Raw genomic sequence first — 8,114 nt, 5'->3', positions numbered from 1 at the left:
CATGGGTCTACGGTCTAAGTTTTCCTTGCCACACGCTACCTATCTAATTCTGGGCATTTGTTTCATAAGTGCCCATTGCCAGTGCATAAGGATGGAGAAAGACATCATGGATGAATCAATCTGAATTGAACACCATCACTGAAAAAAAAAGCTCATGCCCCATAGAGGACATTGGTGTGTGAGTTATTTTAATCTATTATAAAATCTTTTGTCTACATTTGAGTGACCAATTATGCTCCTTTTTGCCTTCTTATAATATAAAATAAAAATTAAAGTGGGTAGAATATGCAAGAAAAACTTGTGCTTAAGACAATCTAATGTTATACTTGTAATGTCATAAATGAGTAGCATATGCATTCTTAGTTTATCACCTTTCTAATCATGCCCAATGAACCCTCCTCAGAGGAAGGGATGATGGCCTAACCCAACCCCTGTGGAACAATCAGGAGGTTGGGCAATTCATTTTGTTTTGTACACAATTTGGCTAGAAAACTGAAGATTTATTGATGCAATGTAAAATATTAGCTGGCAGGTAAAAATAAGCCTGTTAATGAATGTGATTAGAACAGCAGCTGGAATGAATTTCAGTGTTCGCAACATCAATGGAACTAATAGACCTTAAAATATTCAGGGAATCAATTAAAAGTCTTCTTTGGGATTCAAAAAATGTGTGTTCATGTGCTTAACTTTAAAATGAGCACCGGGAGAAGAAACGGCCAAACCTTCTGTCAGAAAAGCGTTTAAGGATTCCAAGGGCATCTGACTGTTTCTGGGCCCAGCCAACTACTGAAAGAAACCCTGGTGGGCTGAACGGCAGGCGTCTTGGAACACAGGCTCCAGACTGTGCTTCCAAGAATTAAATAAGAGCAGCACGTGAGAGCAATTGAAATGGGTGGTCTGGCCACATTCCCTGAAGGTTTTGCAACCTCGTTAACCTTTGAGAAGAGCACAGCTCCCGACCAGGATGAAAGAGTAAAGGAAGGTGATAGTTTCTTAAGCTTGTTCTTCTCTAATGGTCACCCCAAAGACCTTGAAAAGTTTTCAAGCACGAAGTTTTGAGCTCAGTAGTCTTGTGTAAAAGTCCTTGGGAGGAATTAATTGGACAGCATAATGTACAAGCAACTGAAGATAGATATTATCTAGCTTTTCCAAAACTAGATTAATTAACCTCCATTCCCCTCACTAACAACAAATTAAACAGGCTTTTAAAGCTAGGCCTTTATGCTTGTACCTTCAGGGAAGAGCCAAGAGAAGCATCTATTGTCCTTATAATTGTTCTACAATGCAAACTTGAAGATTTCTCTTCAAATTAATATAACATAGAAGCATAAGATAATCAAGCTGCGGGCATCATTTAGTCCAGGCCATGATTTGCTAAAACACCTATTTTAATTCTGGGGATAGACTCATGCCCTGGTCTATGTCTAAATCCAGAAGATATATACTTGTTCACACATTAACTACAACCTACACAATATCTATGTTGCTTTTTTTTTTTTTCTCATCATATCAATAGGAAGCTGCGCAGGGTCAGAAATCCTGCTGTGAGAACTACTGGTTTTGTGAAGATGACTTCAGGATTTCTGAACTTGTAAAACTTCCTATTGGTTGCTTATTGCCCACATAGCTCCAAGCTTCAATGTCACCCTGAGACCCCAGCAGCCAGGGCTCTCCTTGGTCCCATGCTGCTCATAGACATCTTCTGGCTGCTCTTCTTGGGGACAGAAGAGTTAGCCAGGGGGATGTGCCCACCCAGAGTAGTCTCTTCTAAACCATGCTCCAGGGACCCTGGACCTTGAAATTACTGCTCAAACCTGCAGGTTAGCATTTAAGGCCACAACTTGTCCTTCCCAGAGTGACTGTGATGCCGTGAGTATGTACACACATAGGTCTAAGCAGTAGCCAGGGGGTGGCTGCTTACTGGGGAGGAGTGACCACTAGGGAAGAATGGAGCTTAGACATGTGGATGGGTTTCCACAAGCATGCACCCTGGCCTTCCAGGAGGGCCACATGACCCGGGACAGGCAGACAGGAAAACTGGGGCTGCCCACACAGTTAGGGAGCCTCTAACTTCTGCTGCAGCTAACCCTGGCCACAGCCACACTAGAAGATGGATGTACTGTCTAAGTCTTGGGTCCCTAAAAAGAGACAGAAGATACAATTTGCATTCTCACCAATTTTCTCTAACTGTTTTCTTCAGGAACTGAAGTACCCACTTGACATTTTATTGGTGACATTATCAGAAGCAACAAGGAGTAATGCCACTGTTTGTTCTACCCTATTCCTGATCTTGGTAACTTGTTTCCTGTTTCAGCATCTCTTTGGTTCCTCCTGTTTAGTTCTTCCTTTTATGGCAGTGTCTTCCCTGCCATGATCCAGCCATCAGCCATTGCCTCCATAAATGGCTTTTGTTGTCCTTACCTTGGTCCAGTCCACTAATGATGGAAATTTCAGGTGGAAGGAGGGTGTGGTATCATCATGCTGTGTATGTGCATGTTTGCCAGAGGTGGGGGTAGGGGAGCACAGTGCATATTCTGCAGTGGATACCATAAAACCACAGAATCATGAGGCTGAACATTATTTTGGAGTTTATGTTGTCAATTAACCTTTCAAATACCCATAAAAAGAAAAATGCATTTCCTGTGAAGAGTACTAATGAGAGCAAATTATTATTATTTTTTAGACAAAGCTGAAGAGGTAATATGTAAACATCCTAATCAAGAGCTCAGATTCTCATCTGGGGACAGGAGGGATGGGCAGGTAGAAGATAGGTTTAAATTCAACAAATTCAGGAAAATGTACCAATTTCAGACCAAGAAAGGACATGCATTTGAATGGGGAAAACAATGCTCTGAACTCTCCTGAGCAGAAGGACTTAATTCTGTCTCTTATCATCAACTACATGCATGACCTCAAGCACTTTACCTAACTACTTTCATCTTCAGGTTCCTCATTTATAAAATTAGCATAATTTCTTTCTTGGAACCCCATAAGGTGGTTATAAGGGTGAATTGAAACAGAGTATGAAAACAGTTTGTTTACTGGAATATGCTGTGTATACACATTTGAGCCCCAAGTTCTCTACCGAGTTCAGTTTGTATCCAGACGCGGTCAAGGACAGTAACATGGTGCTGCTTTTGCAGCTTTGCACTGCTGCTTTTGCTTTTTCTTCTGATTGTCCCACAAGCTGTTGCTCCCTGGATATAAAAGTTTGTTGTCTAAAGCCAGGAGTGGTAGCATGTGCCTTTAGTCCCTGCTACTTGGGAGGCTGAGGTGGGAGGCTCACTTGAGCCCAGGAGTTCCAGGCTGCAGATGGAGGCCTGTTTTTTTTTTTTTTTAATTTTATTATTATTATTTTTTAAAGCTTCTCATCTCATGAAAACAATGTGGAATAATCTTCTTCTACTCCTGTCATGTGGTCCTTTATTTCATTTTTTGTTTGCTTCATTTTGATAATAAAGATAGTTGATATTTTGGCAAGGCAAAAAGATCACACCTAGCGTTCCTTATGGGCAGGATAAGTTCTCTTTCCCACAGGGAAACCTAATTTTGAGGGGTGTGAGTAGTTTAAGGGTTAGGACAACAGCTTGGCCATTGCTGAACTGTGATGGACCTTGGGATAATATTAATTAGGCTATTAGAATGCTAGGCTCCCTCAGCTATAAAAATAATATTTTGAGTGATATAATTTCTAGGATTCCTCCTAGGTTTAATTTCTAGGATTTGAAATCTACCATACATATTTGCTCAGCTTTTCTTTTTCTTTTTGAAATGATGAATAAGCAAAGAAGAACCAACCAGAATCTAAAGAATTAAAATTAAAAACTATTTAATTAAATAATTTATTCATCCAACAACTGTTTTTTGAACAACTTTATGCCATTTCTAGGTACTGGGGACATGGGAAAACAAGAGAGACAAGGCCTTTGGAGCTCACTGCTTAGTAGGAAAGACAGACAAAATAAAAACTGAATAACAAACATGTTGAATAGAACATTTTTCTTATTAATAAAATGAAAAAATTGGAAAAGAGAATGGAAAATTTTAGGTTCACAAAATTAACCACAAATTTTTTTTATGTCCTTCAAATGCCAAGATTTCTGGTTAAGTATTATCTTTTAAATAGATCTAGAGCATTTGGTTTGCTTGCATGGAAATGGGAAACAGAAAATAAGTTGATAGGGGTTTAGGAAGTACTGAATCTTTGTTCAAAATCATTGACTCTTCCAATAGTTTGGGCAGAAAAACTAGACAGAAAAATGAGCAAGTCCTAGTCTTAGATACATCATTGAATATGTGAGGTTTGTTTATGGGGAAAACACTAAATACTAGAGTCATCAACTTAAGGGGATCACAATTCGGGCATTCATTTGCATCTTGATCAAATATACTGATAGGACAGAAGTTCCAAATGAGATGGAACTAATTTGGAATCTCACACATCCTACTAGCTCAGCCAAACTAGTCACTCTATTTAAAATTTTAAAAATGAAACAGAAAAGAATACTAGTATAATGCTAGTAAATAAACAAAGCAGAAAACCTAAAAGTGGGTAGGATGTTTTGAATTTTATGTTGAATGTCAGCTTTTGAAACTAACTGGTCAAACAAGAGCCACACATGACATAAAGTTAGAGAGAGAAGGCTTTGTAGACGTTTGGGAGAGCAGCAGTGGTCGAGGGGCTGTGTCCTTATTATGCCATCTTTCACTTCTAAATATGTGGTTTTCTTTTCCCTGGCATCATGCATTCTATGCTTAGGCTTCTCAGTCATGATTATAGTAATTTTATTTGACTCATAAATGGAACAATGTAAAGAGGAGAAGAAAGTGCATCAACACTTTCTCAGAAATGTGGTAAGAGTTGGAAAAGGGTTGGGAAGAGAAATGGGATGGAAGGAGATAAGAATATGTGGATACTTAAGGAAGAGGACCTGTCTGAAATTCAACCAGTAGTGAGGGGGAAAGGCAAGAATGGGAAGAAGAGGTTGGGAAAACAAAGAGTATTTATCTTCTGGGCAGAAAGGAAAAACTATTATAGAAGACTGCAGCAATGAATTTAAGATGGTGCTTGGTGCTGGTGAAACATTACCATCTATAATTTCTATTTAGGAATCTTCATAGATCAGATATTGGTAATGTTCAAGTATGTCTATTGTTTGATCATTTGCCCTTGATCTACCAGTGTTTCTAACCATACAGCATTTTTTTAAAAAGACAAATTTAATGGTATTCTTTGTCATGCCCCAAATCTACTGTCAGGAGTGGATGATTTGCTGACATTTTAATACCAACTACAATCTATTTTCCCCACTAAATGGTGAATTAGACACTTTATGCTCGTGAAATGGATTTAAGAAATTTCCCTGCAGAGGTTAATGTGTTTAAAGGTCAATGGAGTGGGGTGTGTTTTGGAAGAATATAATATAAAGCATTTAAAAATATAGATTCGACAGATCTTTTATAAACTTTATTGTCTAAAATGTAATGCTTAGTTTCTATGAGATTAATATGCCCACAAAAGAAATCATTACTGGGACTTTAACAGAATGAATTGTTTCTGAAGCTACCGTAACACCAAATCCATACTGAGCACAATGTTCACAGGGTGGCAGTGAAGGTGTAACTCAGCCTCCTGTGATTATGATGTTTAAGTGGAGAGCAAGATTCAGGGAAAGTGTTTTGCAACAATGTCCTCTCCAAATAACAGAGTATTTACTGATTCACCAAGAAAATGCCAGTGTTCAAAAGGACTGCAGGTGTCACAAGCAATTAGTGTGTCGACGAAGGATCTTCTGCAATTCCCAGAGAAGACAGGAAAATGTTATATAGAATGTGAAATGTAGGGGTCATTTCAAACGTAATGGATACAGACACAGAGCTACAAACAATTTTAAGGTTTACACATCACTCAAAGAAATTGGATTAGAGCCAGAGAAAAAGATGTCTTATATTATAAAAAAAATCTTAAGGGCATTTGGTGCAAGACAGCATAATATCTACCTTCTTTTGAAATGTAATATACATGCAAGCAAAGGGTTCTGTCATTCCTGAGGTAAAATGTTACCATTTTGAGCACATTTTATTTCAAGTCTTTATCCCAACAATAGCCTGAACATATTAAAATAGTTTCCAGATAGTATGTAAATGGAGTACCTACATTCTAGTGTTCAGTCCCCTGCTGAATGAATTTATCTGATGTTTCATAGTCTATGCCTAATTCTCAAATAAGAGCAGACTGCCATTTGTTTTTCTGGTAAAGACACACATTTAACCAGTTTAGTGTTTTGACTCAGACTTGAACTCATAATTGTGCACATTGGTTGACTTGGGAGAGTGGTTGACTCTCGGAAGCTGGACTCTGGTAGACATCATGAAAGTTTTCTCTATGCAGGTGTTGTAGTGCTTTCAATGGTGGCCCCCCAAAGGGTACGTTTGCATCTGAATTCCTAGAATCTGTGGGTATTACCTTATTTGGAGAAAGGGTATTTGCAGCTCAGTTAAGGATTTTGAGATGAAGAGATGCTCTTGGATTTTCTGGGTGGGTCCTAAGTCCAGTGACAAATATCTTGTAAGAGAAAGGCCTACCAGGCGCAGTGGCTCACAGCTGTAATCCAGCACTTTGTGAGGCCAAGATGGGAGGACTGCTTGAGGCCAGGAGTTTGAGACCAGCCTGGGCAACATAGTCAGACCCCATCTCTACAAAAGAGAGAGAGAGAGAGGGGAGAGAGAGAGAGAGAGAGAGAGAGAGAGAGAGAGAGAGAGAATGACAGAGGATAAGGCCATTTAGAGACACAGAAGAGACAATAATGCAGCCGTAAGGAAAGGAAGCCAAGATATGCCAGTGGCTACCAGAAGCTGGAAGAGGCAAGAAGGATTCACCCACAGGAGGTCCTGAGGAAGAGGCTGGCCTGGGTGTTACCTTAATTTTGGACTTACAACCTCCAGAACTGTGAGCGAATACATTTCTATTGTTTTAAGCAGCCCGGTTTGTTGACGCTTGTGACAGAAGCCATAGGAAATGAATACAAGAGCCTTTAACTCCTGAGGTTCTTTGAGGCCTATTTATCCATCATGTCTCATTCTGCACTTATGGGAGGTGACAGTAACACACTGGGAGGTGACAACAAAGATGGAGAGTGGTTCCCAATTCCAAATGCCAGATTGTTCAGGTACCTTTAGTTTTGAGTTGAGGAAAGATAGGAACCATTTCTATCTGTATATTTCCTACACTGTCTTTACCTGCCTCTTTTTTCCTTGCCTGCTGTATACAATTTTAGCCTGGGGAAGTGGAGAGCAGATGAGACATGGGAAGGGGAAGGCATGAAAAGAAAGGAAGAAATAACAATCAGGAAGTAGTAACAGCTGTGTTGTTAGCTGTGTACAGGGGTCAAGCTAAATAAACAGTGAGAAAAATTCATTGACTTTGGTGCTTAGGAGCTCACTGGTGGCTTTCTAATAAATCACAGGCCTTTTCAAGGATTTAGCATCCACACAAACACTGTTCCACACTCAGATATGTGTGTGTACATACACATACATATGTATACTTAGATCTATGTGTATGTACATGTATATAAAATATAATTTTGACTCAAGACTTTGGAATGCCTAGGCTGGAAAGTCTACTATACTTTTGTAGTTAGCGATATAGTGTAGGTTCTCAGCACAAAGAGATATCTGCCAGAAGTTAAAGGAGGAGGGTATATTCCTGTGCTGTGGATATGATTTTAATCCTAACTCCTGTTGTATGCTATAATCTTAAACACTTCATCAGGTTTTCTAAGCTCCATCTGCTTCCCAGGCCGTTGGCTGCCACTGAGACCGATTAGTCATCTGTGGGCACATGCAATTTTGTCATCTGAGGCTGCACTCCCAGGGGTCTCCAATTCCTCTGTCTACTTCTAGGCTTGGATGCACAGGACAACTACAGCATTGGGATGGGCTTCTTCAGCAGCTAGTGAGAAAGTTGGATGACATGACTTGGAATTTGTGGGGCAGTAACTCACTCTGTGGTGAACTTGGGAACTGGGAGATGGTAGGAAACCACACAGATAAATTCTCTCTTCTTCCTTTTTTGAAGGAACTGCTTTGAGCCTCTTCTCTGAACAGCCTGC

Source organism: Chlorocebus sabaeus, chromosome 8, assembly GCF_047675955.1.
Source record: "Chlorocebus sabaeus isolate Y175 chromosome 8, mChlSab1.0.hap1, whole genome shotgun sequence".
NCBI classification, from domain to species: domain Eukaryota; kingdom Metazoa; phylum Chordata; class Mammalia; order Primates; family Cercopithecidae; genus Chlorocebus; species Chlorocebus sabaeus.
This window is presented reverse-complemented; position numbering follows the sequence as displayed.